At 44.9% G+C, this 13,281-nt stretch overlaps 2 long non-coding RNA genes across 12 annotated transcripts in view; one reads left to right on the top strand and one right to left on the bottom strand.

Annotated features, from left to right (window-relative positions):
• Positions 1 to 2,530: 2,530 nt before the first annotated feature.
• LOC109446864 (uncharacterized) overlaps positions 2,531 to 13,281 on the bottom strand; it is a 44,619-nt gene continuing 33,868 nt past the window's right edge. The window contains exon 5 of the long non-coding RNA XR_016019363.1: positions 2,531 to 3,837. This is a non-coding gene — a long non-coding RNA (uncharacterized LOC109446864). The remainder of the gene's footprint in view (positions 3,838 to 13,281) is intronic.
• The window catches only part of LOC109446856 (uncharacterized), a 46,496-nt gene continuing 36,199 nt past the window's right edge, over positions 2,985 to 13,281 (top strand). For all 11 annotated transcript variants that reach the window (XR_016019362.1, XR_016019355.1, XR_016019358.1 and 8 more), the window contains exon 1: positions 2,985 to 3,125. This is a non-coding gene — a long non-coding RNA (uncharacterized LOC109446856). The remainder of the gene's footprint in view (positions 3,126 to 13,281) is intronic.

Raw genomic sequence — 13,281 nt, 5'->3', positions numbered from 1 at the left:
GGTTTCCTTGCTGTGCGGGGATGTATAAGTTTTATGTTTAAAACCAGCTTATGCTGTTTTGCCAGCATGTAGTTGTCCTAGTTAAAATTCTGGCAAAATAAATTATCCCAAATTAATATGAATCATTCCTAATTACAATGAATAATTTACCAGTAAAGTATATAATCCGCCACATAAATATGAGGTCTGTGTTTCCCCAAGTTAGTCTGTATAAAAACACATTTCAAATCTACACAAACCAATTGGGAGAAGCACGAGAATTCAAAGACTGTAACTGTGTTTCTAGTTTGTAAGTATGCATTTTCCTTTCTAAATTCTGCCTAACCTTGTCTTTATAATCCAAGTTTTCAAGAACAATGGCTTCCTGGGCCTGAGACAGCTTTGTCACTTTAGGCAACCTCTTAGAGCTATTTCCTTATTTGTGAATTGATGGGAATAGATTAATACATCTCCATAGTCCCTTCCAAACTCCAAAGTCTAGGGATCCCCTCCTCTAAAAAAAAAATCCTAGGGAAAAAACTGGGCAAAACTTGGGTTCTTTCAACACCACTTCATCTGCTGTGCGGCTACAAACAGCTCTTTATGCCAGTGAAGGTCAGAACACTTGACATCAATATTTAATAAAATAGCAGGCACAAATATAAATTTGTCCAAAATCCCTTAAAACCTTTCTTCCTTAACTTCATGCTCTTTTTCTTTCTTCAGGTTAGTTTGTGGGAAATAGCCTGGAGGACTCAGAGAATCCCATCTTCTTTCCTAAATTTTCCACCCTAGCCCAAAGTGAGCTAGTTCCCGGCAGAGAGCAGCCCATTCCCAGGCCCCTCCCCTGAAGATTTTTATGCAACCTGAGTCCAAGGCAGAGTTTCCCCAACTAGCCCGGGTGGAGCTGATCCCCTGGAGTTTAATTTAAAATACGTATTGCCAGGTCTCATCCCTGCCCGAGGCCCAGGGAGGTTTAGGTTAAAATCACACTTTGGAGGCACTGGGTTCCGCCAACTCTAGCGTTTCTCATTCTTTCCTACTGGGAGGCGTGGACGGTGCTGGGCCGAGCTGCCAGCCTCCAGGCGGGAAGGAAAGAGAACAGATGGCCCGCTGGGGGTAGGAGATCACGTGTCGGACCTCACTCTGGACTGGATCCAGACTTCTTTCTGGACCCAAGCCCTTCGGCTTTAGGGACCCCGTCTAGGCACACAGGGCAAATTCAGGGAAAAGCAATGTTCATTTTAGTGAAAACTGGGTAATTAGGAGAAGGTGGCGAGTTTGGGGAGGAGGAGGCGGGGCTGAAGGGATCGGGCTTCCAACAATGGCGGAGTTTCCTGGATTTGAAATACAATCAGGTAAAGCCCTATCTGGTGAAACGCCCATCGCCATAACGACAGTTAACACCCAGAGGCTGGGGGGGGGGGGGGGGCCCTGGCTCGCGCGAAAACTTGCACGACGCCCTACTTTGCTCTGGCTCCACTTAGCAGCTTCCCGCAAAACTCCAGGCCTCTCCTGTGCAGAGCAGAAAGGCCACCCGTTCATGCATATGCAAGAGGATAAGTTTAGCTCGCAGTCCCCCGCACTCGGAGAAGCCCCGCGCTGTGCAGTATGAATCACCCGCGCTCAGAGGCGGGCGCAAGGCTCGAACCGCAGACTGGCGGGCGGCGCAGCCACTTGCGAGCCGCTCGCCGGGGCCTGGCATTGCCCTTTTAAAAAGTCTTCCGCAGGCGGCCACCGCAGCAGCAGCAGCCGGAGGAGGCGAGTTCATCTGAGGACAGTCCCAGTTCTCAGAAATCCCTTCCCTGCTGGAACATCAAGCTCCCTTTACTGCAGTTGAACAAACTGCCCTAGATTGGGGGATGAGGAACCCGCCCCAAACTCGTGCAAGGAGCTCCGGGCGCTCGCGCCCACGTGAGCTAACCTTGAAATTAGCCCCCGCACCCGGGCGGGAGGCGGAAGGGGCGGGAGTGGGCGGGTTGTTGGTCCCTTTGGGCCCAAACCCTTGGGTTTGCGCCCTCCGCGTGCGCGTACAGCCCCCATAAATTGTTTCATAACTGTAGTGGGCTGCTCTGCTTTTTTTTTTTTTTTTTAACTCTCTGGTGTAAAATAGATGTGGAAGAAGTGTGTGTGTGTGTCTGTTGGGTGTGGGATGGGGAGGGAGGCACCTTCTCCATCCCCCAAGACCGCGAGGAAGAGGAAAACCTGCCCTGCGGTCCCCCCAGGGAACACTGCGGAGTAGGGTGTCGGGATGACATCAGCTTCTAAACATAGCCGGCATCGCACCCCAACTCTGAGCGCCGGGAGCCGGACTGGGGCGGTGGCGGGGGGAGAGCGGAGAGGCGGGCACTGCTGTCCGCGGGCGGGGCGGCCGGGCTGGCAGGGCAGTGCGGGAGGACATGACTTTGCAGGAATGGTGCTCGCTGAGTTTGCAGGCAAATCTCTCCCGCGATGGTCGGGCCACGAGGTTAGGAAACATGCCTGTCATTTCCGCGCTCTCCTCCACCCCACAAAAGCCACACAACACACACACACACGCAACCCTTGGACCTAAGGTGTTCTTTTTTTTAATTATTTATAATCAACTCATCCCCCAACCGTATCGCCCACGTTTGGTCCGTATGGAGGGCACCCGCGCCCTCCAGTCCCGCGCCTGCCTCCGGGCTAAGCCTGCGAGGGGGTCGGCGCGGCCCTCCCGGTGAGTCAGATGGGCTGTGTTTCCTGTGGTTGTTGTGGAACAGTTTGTCCTTTTTACCCGCCCCCCACCCCGCTCGGTCTCCACCCCTTTGGTAAATATAGCGCTCACGTTTCATCATCTCTTTGTCCAACGAGCGCCAGACACCCCGGCCCGCGGCCCCCGCCTCCTCCTCCCGTCTCACGGTTACCTCGCATAACCCCGCGCGGGCAAGCGGCGGGCAGCGGCCTTCCCCAAGGACCCCGCCAGCCCTGCACCCTGTCGTTTCCCGGCGATGTACACTCCCACCCACCTATTCCCTCCCCTTCTTCCAATTTTCCCTTAAGTTGTGCCTCCATGCCCTCGTCCTACACCCCGCTACCCCAGTGTCCTGGGTACGGTGTCGACATATGTGTTGATGTTCGTAGGTAGACACCCCTTCTTTCCAGCCCCAGACGTCACCCACGCTCAGGTCAGTACCGGTTTTTCCGCTTACCCAACCTTCCCCCTCCAAAGTCTCAAGCCCTCACCCCCCGTTCCCCTCAGGAGCGCAGGTGACATGCTGCTGAGACAGTGTCTGATTCACCGACAGCTAAAGCAGCTACGCGTACTTGGGGGTGGGCGCTTCGTGAGCCGTCTCCTTCCCACCCCCTCACCCCAGAAGAGAGTAGGCTGGAGGGTCGAGAAAGGCGAGGTGGGTGGATAACAGCCTAGAAGTGCGTGCTTACTCTTCCTTCTCTCCCTTCCCCTCCCAGTTTCATTTCCACACATACAGCCACCCACCGGGGACCGGAGGCGGCTGGTGTTCTCTGAACGCAGGGAACTGGCGCTCTCTTTGGTCTCCTGTTTACTTCCCTCCTCCTTTCCCCCCTCCCTCCTTCTCGCCCCCACCACCCCCCACGCTGCCTCCCTCTCGGAGCAGCTGGGAAACCGGCAGCAAAACACTGCAGTCATGAGAATTCCCTGGACCCGAACTGTGGCCCGCGTTTGCCCGGCCCTGCCCGCGTTGCCCTGTGTTCACTTGGGGCACTTCTTTCAGTCCTGGAAAGAAAGGCTCTTGGGGCTCCCCATCCAGGAATGTGGAAGAGGTGATGGCTTCTCTCCCTCTTCTCCCACCTTGGCACCAGATACCATCCTGTGGGGTGACTTGGCCAGGGCTCTGGGCCACCTCCATGAGTGACCACCTGTCCAGGGAGGGGTAGTGAGAGAGGGGACAGTGTGTAAGAACTCGGGATCCAGGATGCTGCAGGGCTGGCTTATTTGCTATGGCAGGCTGTCCTGTTCATGACAGGGTGCCCAAAGTTCCCTGCTGACCAAGATTTTTAGGCACAGCTCAGAAACCTGCTCCCAGGAACAGACACACCCTCTCCTTATGGAGTCTGGCAAAAGCTTTCCTTTTCAAAGCTTGCTTCCCAGAAGGGAAGAATACAACCTCTCTCCCTAAGTAACCTGAATGAACAAAGAACTCTGAGGAGCCAGGAGGGTTGAGCTCTGGGTGCCTCCTCTCTGAAGTTCACCCCATTTAAAAACCACCTCTTCACTACCACTGCCTCACTCCCATGGTTACCAGCTCTCTGTTCTTGGGCAGCACAAATGTTGCACAGAAGCAGAAATAAACAAGGGCATTTTAAATGTTCTTTTTAAAATATCTAAAGCACTGCCTAGGTCTTTTTGGTAGCACGGAAGGGGAAATGAAAAGTCCCCACTGTTCCCTGGTTTCCTACTGACCCCAGGGACCCTGAATGAATCCCTCATTCTGCATGGCCTCTCAGCTGCCAACAGAGGGAAGGAAGCTTATTGAGTGAGGTACCAGAGAGTGAGATTCATAACAAAGGTCCACTCAGGGCAGGAGAATTGTTACCCCAGTAAGGTTATTTCTCCCCTCCCCTTCCCATCTGAAACTGCTCCCCGTCCCCTCCAACCCCCCAACCCCCAGCTGCTCAGCAATACCTGCCATCAGACTATACACCCCCAGTTGTTGCTATCTTGTCTAGGCTCTTATGTACAGTCCCTCATTCCCAGAAGATCCTACTACCTGGTAAAACCCCTGATTCCGTCCAGCTTTAACACGCTGGACAAAAACAACAGTGCTAACTGTTGCAACTAAATTTATGATTATAAATCTCAAGTGGGCTCTCAACTCTGCCCTTCTGCATTTCCCTAGTCTTTTCACTTTCCACACTCTGATATGACTACATTGCACCTTCTATCCTCAAACATCCAACACCCCTCTCCTTCTTCACTCTGAGCTGAAAACCTTGCTGCTTATTTCACTGAGAAAATAAAAGCAATTTGACAAGAACTGCCTCATCTTCCCATCACCATAGCTTCCATCCTACCTGCCTCTCTGCCTGGACTCTGCCTTCCTTCCTGTTACTTTGATGTAGTGTCCCTGCCCCTTTCTAAGGCAAACCCCTCCACCTGGCAGCATAGTCCCTTCTCCTCTTGAGTCTTTTAATGACTGCTCCTGAAATTATCCCCCCATTTCCTGCTCATCAATTGTCTCTCTTTCCTAAGTAATTAATATTAGCACAAAAACATGGTGTACTCCCTCCTATCTTTATGTATACTCATATGTATGTATATGTATATCCTCTCCAATACTATTATTCCACCAGCGTTTTATTTTTTTTTTTGGCTGCAAACATCACAGAATTGCCTGTACTTACTGCCTGTATGTCCACATCTCCTATTCTCTCTTGATCTCACACCAATCAGACTTTCACCCCAATTGCTCCATCAGAACAATTCTTGTCAAGGTCACAGATGACCTCTGTCCTGCCAAATCTATTAGATACGTATTTTACTTCATCCACCTCAAAGCAAAGAAGACTAAGAAGGAGTAGGCAGTAAAGAGGAAAACAGGAGAATATTTTGCCCTAGAAGCGAAGAGAAGAATTGTTTCAAGGAAGAGAGTTTAATTCCTTTTTAGTCTCCATTGTCTGTTTTGGTTCATCTCCTGGCTCTCTAAAGTTGGGGTGCCCCAGGGCCCTGTCCTTGGCCCTTTTCTATATCTATACTCACTTGGTGACTTAACTCTGCCTCAAGGCTTTAATGCTTTCTGTATGCCAATGACTCCCAAATTTTTATCTTCAATCCGGACCTCTCTCAAACTCCAGACTTGACTATCCAACCATCTACGAGTATTCATCATCTCCAGTTGAATATCTAACAGGCATCTCAAACTTAACAATAAAATTGAACTGATTATCCCCCCCACCCCCACCCCAAATGGCTTTATTCAAAGCCTTCCTCCACTTAGATAAAGGCATTCCTGTGCTTCTGGTTGCTCAGGCCATGAACCAAGCTGTTATCCTTGATTCTGTTCTTTATACTCCACAACTAATTCACCAGGAACTACCGTTAGCTGTGTTTTCCAAATATATCCAGTATCTGGCCCTTCTCGTCACCTTGGCTGCTTCCATCTTATTTTCTTGCATTGATAACCGCTTTCTAGCTGGTCTCCCTGCTTCCACCCTTGCTCTGGCTTCTTTCCTCCACACAACTGCTGGAATGCTCTACACGTCAGGTCACATTCCTCGGCTCAAAACTCTGCAGTGACTTCCATATCACTCAGAGTAACTGCTAAAGTCCTCACACAGGGGACAGGGTTCATACCATCTGCTTCAAACATGACTTTCTGACTTCCTCTCCGACTTGCCCCCCATTTTTCTCTCCACTCCAGCCACCCTGCCCACCTTAAAGCATTTGCAATGGCTCTTCCTCCTACCTGGACCTCTATTCTCTAAACCTCTGCATGGCTCATTCCTTCGCTGTCTTCAAGTCTTTGTTCAGATGTCCCCTTCTAAGAGAGATCTGCCCTGGAGTCCTATTTGTAGTTGCGACTCCTGCAGTTGCTCCTTTTCTACATTTTATTTTTCCACAGCACTATCATATTCTGACATGTTACATAATTTGCTTATAAAAGATATTTATTGTCCATTGTCTGTCACCTACTAAATACAAACTGTTCTGTTTGCTGATGTAAGAGGTATGACAATTAAGTTCGCAAACTTGTTGCAATGATATTGCTTTTTTTGATATCAGAGGGATTATTCCTTATGAACTTGTACCAGCTGGACAAACAGTTAACTAAGTTTACTATTTGGAAGTGCTGAAAAGGCTGTGTGAGAAAATTAGACGACCTGAACTTTTCACCAACAATTCATGGCTCTTGCATCACGACAGTGCACCAGCTCACAGGCACTGTCTGTGAGGGAGGTTTTAGCCAGTAAACAAATAACTGTAATGGAACACCCTCCCTATTCTGATCTGGCCCCCAATGACTCCTTTCTTTACCCAAAGATAAAGGAAATATTGAAAGGAAGACATTTTGATGACATTCAAGACATCAAGGGTAATATAACAACAGCTCTGGTGGCCATTCCAGGAAAAGAGTTCCAAAATTGCTTTGAAGGGTCGACTAGCTGCTGGCATTGGTTTATAGATGAGGAAATTAAGGTACGGAGAGGGTAAATGAGAAATCCAAGCTCACGTGATGGCAAAGCTAAGATTTGAACTCAGGACTCTGAATCCAGAGCTCATGGTCGTAAGTACTCCAGTATTGTGCCCTTGTATGTATATGAGTAAGCTGTAAGGCCAAAAGTGATTTTTGTCTGCTGTGGCTGCAGTCCGCTGTGGAGAAGCACACTGCGACATCTCCAGATGTCACTTAAGTATGTGTGTGGGAACAGGGTGGGTCACAGAGGCTCTTTCTCCTACTCCAGATGCTAGTGCTAGAGAAAGGATGAGGGTGATGGGCAAGGACATGACCATGTATTTGGCTTGCACCAGAGTATTTTGGCTACTTATGAAAGTGTTGATCGTATTTGTATAACGGAGGCAGCTTGGTGCAGAAGATTAGTTTCTTGTTGACTTCATGTTAAACAAGGATTGGCTGGAGTGTCTATTAATTCATGACCCAGATTGAGGTAATAGTCCCCATTTGGAACATTCAAGTCATAATTTCTACTTCCATCTCCTATGTCACCATCCCATCCATAAAAGGAACAGAAAGCACAATCCTTCCATGTGCCCTGAAGGCAGAGAGCTAGAAATATTTGTTGGGTCCATGTCTAGTATCACTGGTAAGCTTTTGTTGAACAAACCCTTTTATAAAACAACTATAAACTCTGGATAACATAAAAAATAATTACTTGAGGCTCCTGGAGAGTAAACAAAAGCAGGCAGATAGTGGAAAGGAGTTGGCATTTGGAAGACAAGAATGATGTGAGGAGAACTTCTTGTTTATTATGGCTGAGCATATGTCCTCATTTTACCATTTAAAATAGTTAAAACACTGATAGAAAGCCAACAGTCTTATTGGCTTAAATAGCCAGAGGATAAGTTTTAGGGTACCCACAAGTGCTGGAAAATACAGGAATAAATTCCAGAGAAGGTAGAGCTAGAGAGATGGAACCCTAAATGCTGGGTATGAACTCTGCCCAAGCTCTGGCTTAATCATGCATGCATGGGGTGGCAGACTCCAAGCAGTCCAGGTAAATCTACACGAGTGAACTGAAATTTGAGCAGCTAGTCGCTGTATAGGAAATGGAGTTTTGCAGTTTGAGGTTCAGCCAAGTTAACTGTCCACTTTAAATAATCAATGCTCTTTGGAGGAATATAACAGAACCCACAATCTCTGCAACCTATTCACAATATCTAGGATATATCCAAACTTAGTTGACATATGAAGAAACAGAAAAATATGGCCCATTCACATTAGAAAGATAGTCAACCCCTATATGACTCAGATGTTCAATATTGCAGATACAGATTTTAAAGCGGCTATTATAATTATGCTCCTGGGTGGGTAGGAAATCTCAGTAAAAAAATTAAAAAATCAAATGAAAAGTTATAGAATTTAAACACATCTGAAATAAAGTATTCATTGGATAGGCTTAACGAGCAGATGGAAATGAAAAAGGAAAGAGTCAGTGAGCTTAGAGATAGCAATAGAAATTACCCAAGAGAAGAGCAGCAAGAAAAAATATTAACCAAAACAAAAAGCTTCAGAGATCCGTGGGACAACATCAGAATATCTAACACATGTGTAATTGGAGTCCCAGGAGAAGAGGGAATGAGGCAGACAATGTATTTGAAGAAATAATATTGAGAATAAATTAACAGATTCAAAAAGTTCAGTGAATACTAAGCAGGATTAATACAAAGAAAACCACACCTAAGCCCATCATAGTCAAACTCCTGAAAACTAAAGACAAAGAGAAAAATGTAAAAGCTAACAGAAAAAAAGCCAAATTGTATCCTCTAGAGGACTATAGATTTGAATACCATTGACTTCTCATCAGAAACAATAGAGACTGGAAGACAATGGATGGCATCTTTAATACTGAAAGAAAAACCTCCTGTCAAACCAGATTTCTATATCTAGTGCAAATATCCTTCAGGAATGAAAGCAAAATAAAAATAATTTCAGATAGAAGAAAATCAAGAGAATTTGCCACCAGCAGGTCTGCACTACAAGAGATGCTAATGGAAATTTTTCAGGATGAAGGAAAATGAAACTTGATAGAGACTCAGATCTTTCGGAAGGAATAAAGAGAATCAGAAATGGTACGTATGTGGGTAAATACAAAAGACAAAAAAATTCTTTAAAATATATATTAACTGTTTAAGGCAAAAATTATAACATTGTCTTATGCAGCTTATAGTAATGTATATATACTGCATATGATAATTATGTAGTACATAAAAGATAAGGGGAGGTTAAGTGGACCCATACCATTACAAGTTTTCTAAACTTTATGTGAAGTGGTATAATATTAACTCTTAGTAAATATATATATATTTTTTTTCTTATTTTTTTAACTTTATTTTTTAAATTTATTGGGGTGACAATTGTTAGTAAAATTACATAGATTTCAGGTGTACAATTCTGTATTATATCATCTATAAATCCCATTGTGTGTTCACCACCCAGAGTCAGTTCTCCTTCCATCACCATATATTTGATCCCCCTTACCCTCATCTCCCACCCCCCACCCTTAGTAGATATATTTGATGTACAGCAAATTAATGACTACTATACTATAACTTCACAAAGAATTCACAATATGATGGAAGAAGACATATGTCCAAATAATTACAAGACAGTGTCATATGTGCAAACAAAAAAAGGGGGATTCTAGGGCATTAGTAATTAGTTCTCCTTGGGGGTAGAGAAACAAAGGTTTCATGATAGAAGTTATATTTGAACTGGATTGTGAAGGGTGATTAGAAGATGAGAAGGAGAAGGCATCCTGCACATGGCAAACAGTCTGAGCACAGGTGTGAGGGCAAGACGGTGCAGAATGAGGGAATAATGGGAAAGTTGTTTGGAAAGCAGCATTAGTAGGGCTTAGTAACTGAGCGAATGTTGGGAGGAATCCAGAGTAAAGCCTCAGGTTAATGAACGTGGAGATTGAGGATGCCATTACTAAGATAGAAAAAACAAAACCACAAAAACTGGAGGAGCAAATTTGGGATGAGTGCAGGGACTGAAGTCATTAGAATGGTTTGATATTTTGAGTTTGGTGAGTCTGAGGGACATTGGGTGGACACTGTAGTTGCTGCCCCATTATCAATTCTCCTTTGTCTTGGGAGCTGGCTTTGATTTCTGTTTGGGTACCCATGCCTCCTTGAGCAGTACAAGTGTTTTGGGGGAATCTGAACGTGTCTCAGGATATAGAACTTGGGTATTTTGCTTTGGGACTAAGCTTATCAAAAGCAGTTTAATTTTCTGGTACTTTAAGAATGGGTACACGACCCAACTTGGGTCAAGGAGCCTTTCCTGGGGTCTTCTAGAGAAGAAGCTCCTTTGTCTCTTTTTGGATGAGGTAGTTTTATATGATTGTAGAATCTGGAGGATCTACAGGCCTTCTGTCACCCTGAGGGAAGTCAGTCGTAGGGTGAGTTGGACAGACAGAAGTCAGATAAGAGAGTTGGAAAAGAATTGTGCCCTGGGTGATAATGCATTGATGAATTAAACTGACTCTAAAGTCACACAACCTGTAATTTTCATGTTACATGAGTCAGTAAGTATTCTGTTGTATAATGCCAGTTTGATTGTGGTGTTTGCAACATAAACAGCCTAACTGATCTATTTAGATAGAGATGGGCAGTAGGCATTTGGAAAGATAGGACTGGATCTAAGTAAAGGCTTGAGTTTTAGAGAAGTTGGTTATCTAGGTTGAGATTGGGGTTATGGTAGTGGATGAGATTGCCCAGGGAGCAAATATCCAGGAAAAAGAGAAAACAATCATGCACATGTAGAAGAAGAGTCAAGTAGAAGTAAAGGGGGACAGGAGAAAAAGTGTGTCCCAAGAGCTAGAGGAAGAGAGGATCAGGAGAAAGGGAGTAGTCAACAGTGGTCAAGCAGGGTGAGGACTGGATTTTAAAATTAAGAGGTGATTGGGGAGTTTCGAGGGTTGGACACTTTATTTTCTGCACAAAAGTCACCCCCCTTCCCGTTCTGGCAGAGATTCCTTGAATCTCAGGAAAAGCAGGCCTATCTCTGCTCTGGAGGTGGGCATGTGATTCAGTTCTGACCAATGGGGTGTAAGGGGGAGTTTGCTGAGGGGCATTTCATAAAGCTTTCCCTCCATGCTGAGAGGCAGGCACATGCGGTGAAAATCAGTCCAATGAGCCATGCAGGTTTCCTCATACAGTCATGTGAGGCTATGATATTTAGATCTGTTATGACCATGAGAAGACCAAGAGGATTTCTGAGACACCAACCCAGAGCCCTGTCATTGGTTAAATGCTGAATTGATAGCAGTGACCTACTTCTGGGCTTGTTTATGAGGAGAAATAATACTGTTTGTGTGTAAGCTATTTATTGCCAGTTGGATGTTCTGTTGTAACCAAAAGCATTCCTAACAGACACATTTAGGAAGAAAAGTTTCACTATTTTACTGCGACATTAATCAAACTCAAATGAGCTGAGGTATGAACTACAGGTAAACACATATCACCAGATTATGGCACGTTTTTTCAAGAAGTGAGATTAAGGGGAAAAGCAGATGTAGGGTTATATTGAGGGAAGAAAAGACGATGAGAACTTTTTTCCTAGATTGCAAATACTTGGATATATTTCAATTGAGGAGAAGGAGCTCGTGGTTAGTGAGAAATTAAAAATATATGAAAGAAGAGATCATTGATAAAACAAAGTACAGAAGGAAATAGAGTGTCAAGAATCCAGGAAGAAAAAGGAAAGCCATGCCTACCCTTCGAGGAAGAAAGAAGAGCCTGGCTGAAAATGTGGAGAACTTTGGAAGTCGAAAGAGGAAAGCCTTGGGGAGTTCACACCTGATGGCATCTGTCTTCTGGTGAAGTAGAATCAGGTAGTCTGTGCGAGGGAGACGATGGGGAATGTGACAGGCCATGGGGAGAATGGCAGGGGTTTGGAATGCCTGTCATTGGAATAAGTCACCTTATTTAAATCTCCTTGTACTATGCCTGGCACATGGCAGGTTCTGTGTATTGGATAAATGAGTTGACTCAATATGAGCACAGGCGTACCTCAGAAATATTGCAGGTCCAGTTCCAGACCACTGCAATGAAACGAGTCATCATCTTTTTTGCTGGTGGAAGGTCTTGCCTTTAATTTGTAAAAAAAAAAAGCAACATCTGTAAGTGCAATAGAGAAAAGTGCAATAAAATGAGGTATGTCTGTAATAGGACCGTTAAATGGAAACAGCTGCCTAGCTGAGATGGGAAACTGCATTGGTGGCACTTTTTAAATAACTCTTATTTATTTCTTGTTACAAAAGGGATGTATTTTCATTGTGGAAGAGTTTAAAAATACAGATAAACAAAAAGAAAAAGAAAAATCAATCATATCCCACAAACCCCAACGTAACCATCATTCATATCGTAGCTCCCCCCCCATTATCCTTTGGGGATATGTTCCAAGACCCTCAGTGAGTGTCTGAAACTGCAGATAGTACCAAACCCTATATATACTATGTTTTTTCCTATACCTACACATACATATCTAGGATAAAGTTTAATTTATAAATTAGGCACAGTGAGAGATTAACACCAATAACTAATAAATAGAACAATTATAACAATATACTCTAATAAAAGTTCTGTGAATGCTCTCTCTTTCTCTCTCTCTCTCTCTCAAAATATCTTACTACATGTACTCACCCTTGTGATGATATGAGATGGTTAAGTCAAGAAGTTTCACCTTTTCACTTAAAGGAAGCACTTCTGTGTGGCATAACTGAATTGCCAGCATCTCCACTTTTGTGCTTTGGGGCCATTATTAAGTAAAATAAGGGTTATTTGAACACAAGCACTGTGATACCTCTCCAGTCAAAGTGCTAACCAAGAAGGTGGCTACTAAGTGACCAATGGTCAGGGAGTGTACAGCGTGGAGACGCTGGACAAACAGAGAGTACACGTCCTGGGCGGGAAGGAGCAGGACGCACAAGATTTCATCACTACTCAGAAATAGCGCTCAATTTAAAACTTCTGAATTATTTATGTCTGGAATTTTCCATATAATATATTTTTTTTTACCATGGTTGACCAAGGATAACTGAAACCACAGAAAGCAAAACTGTGGATGAGGGGGGACTGCCGTATTTCAGTACATACTGGTTTTGTCCTTTTTACGCATA

Source organism: Rhinolophus sinicus, chromosome 16 (genome assembly GCF_057876585.1).
Source record: "Rhinolophus sinicus isolate RSI-liver-muscle chromosome 16, RSI-T2T, whole genome shotgun sequence".
Lineage (NCBI taxonomy): Eukaryota > Metazoa > Chordata > Mammalia > Chiroptera > Rhinolophidae > Rhinolophus > Rhinolophus sinicus.
This window is presented reverse-complemented; position numbering and strand designations above follow the sequence as displayed.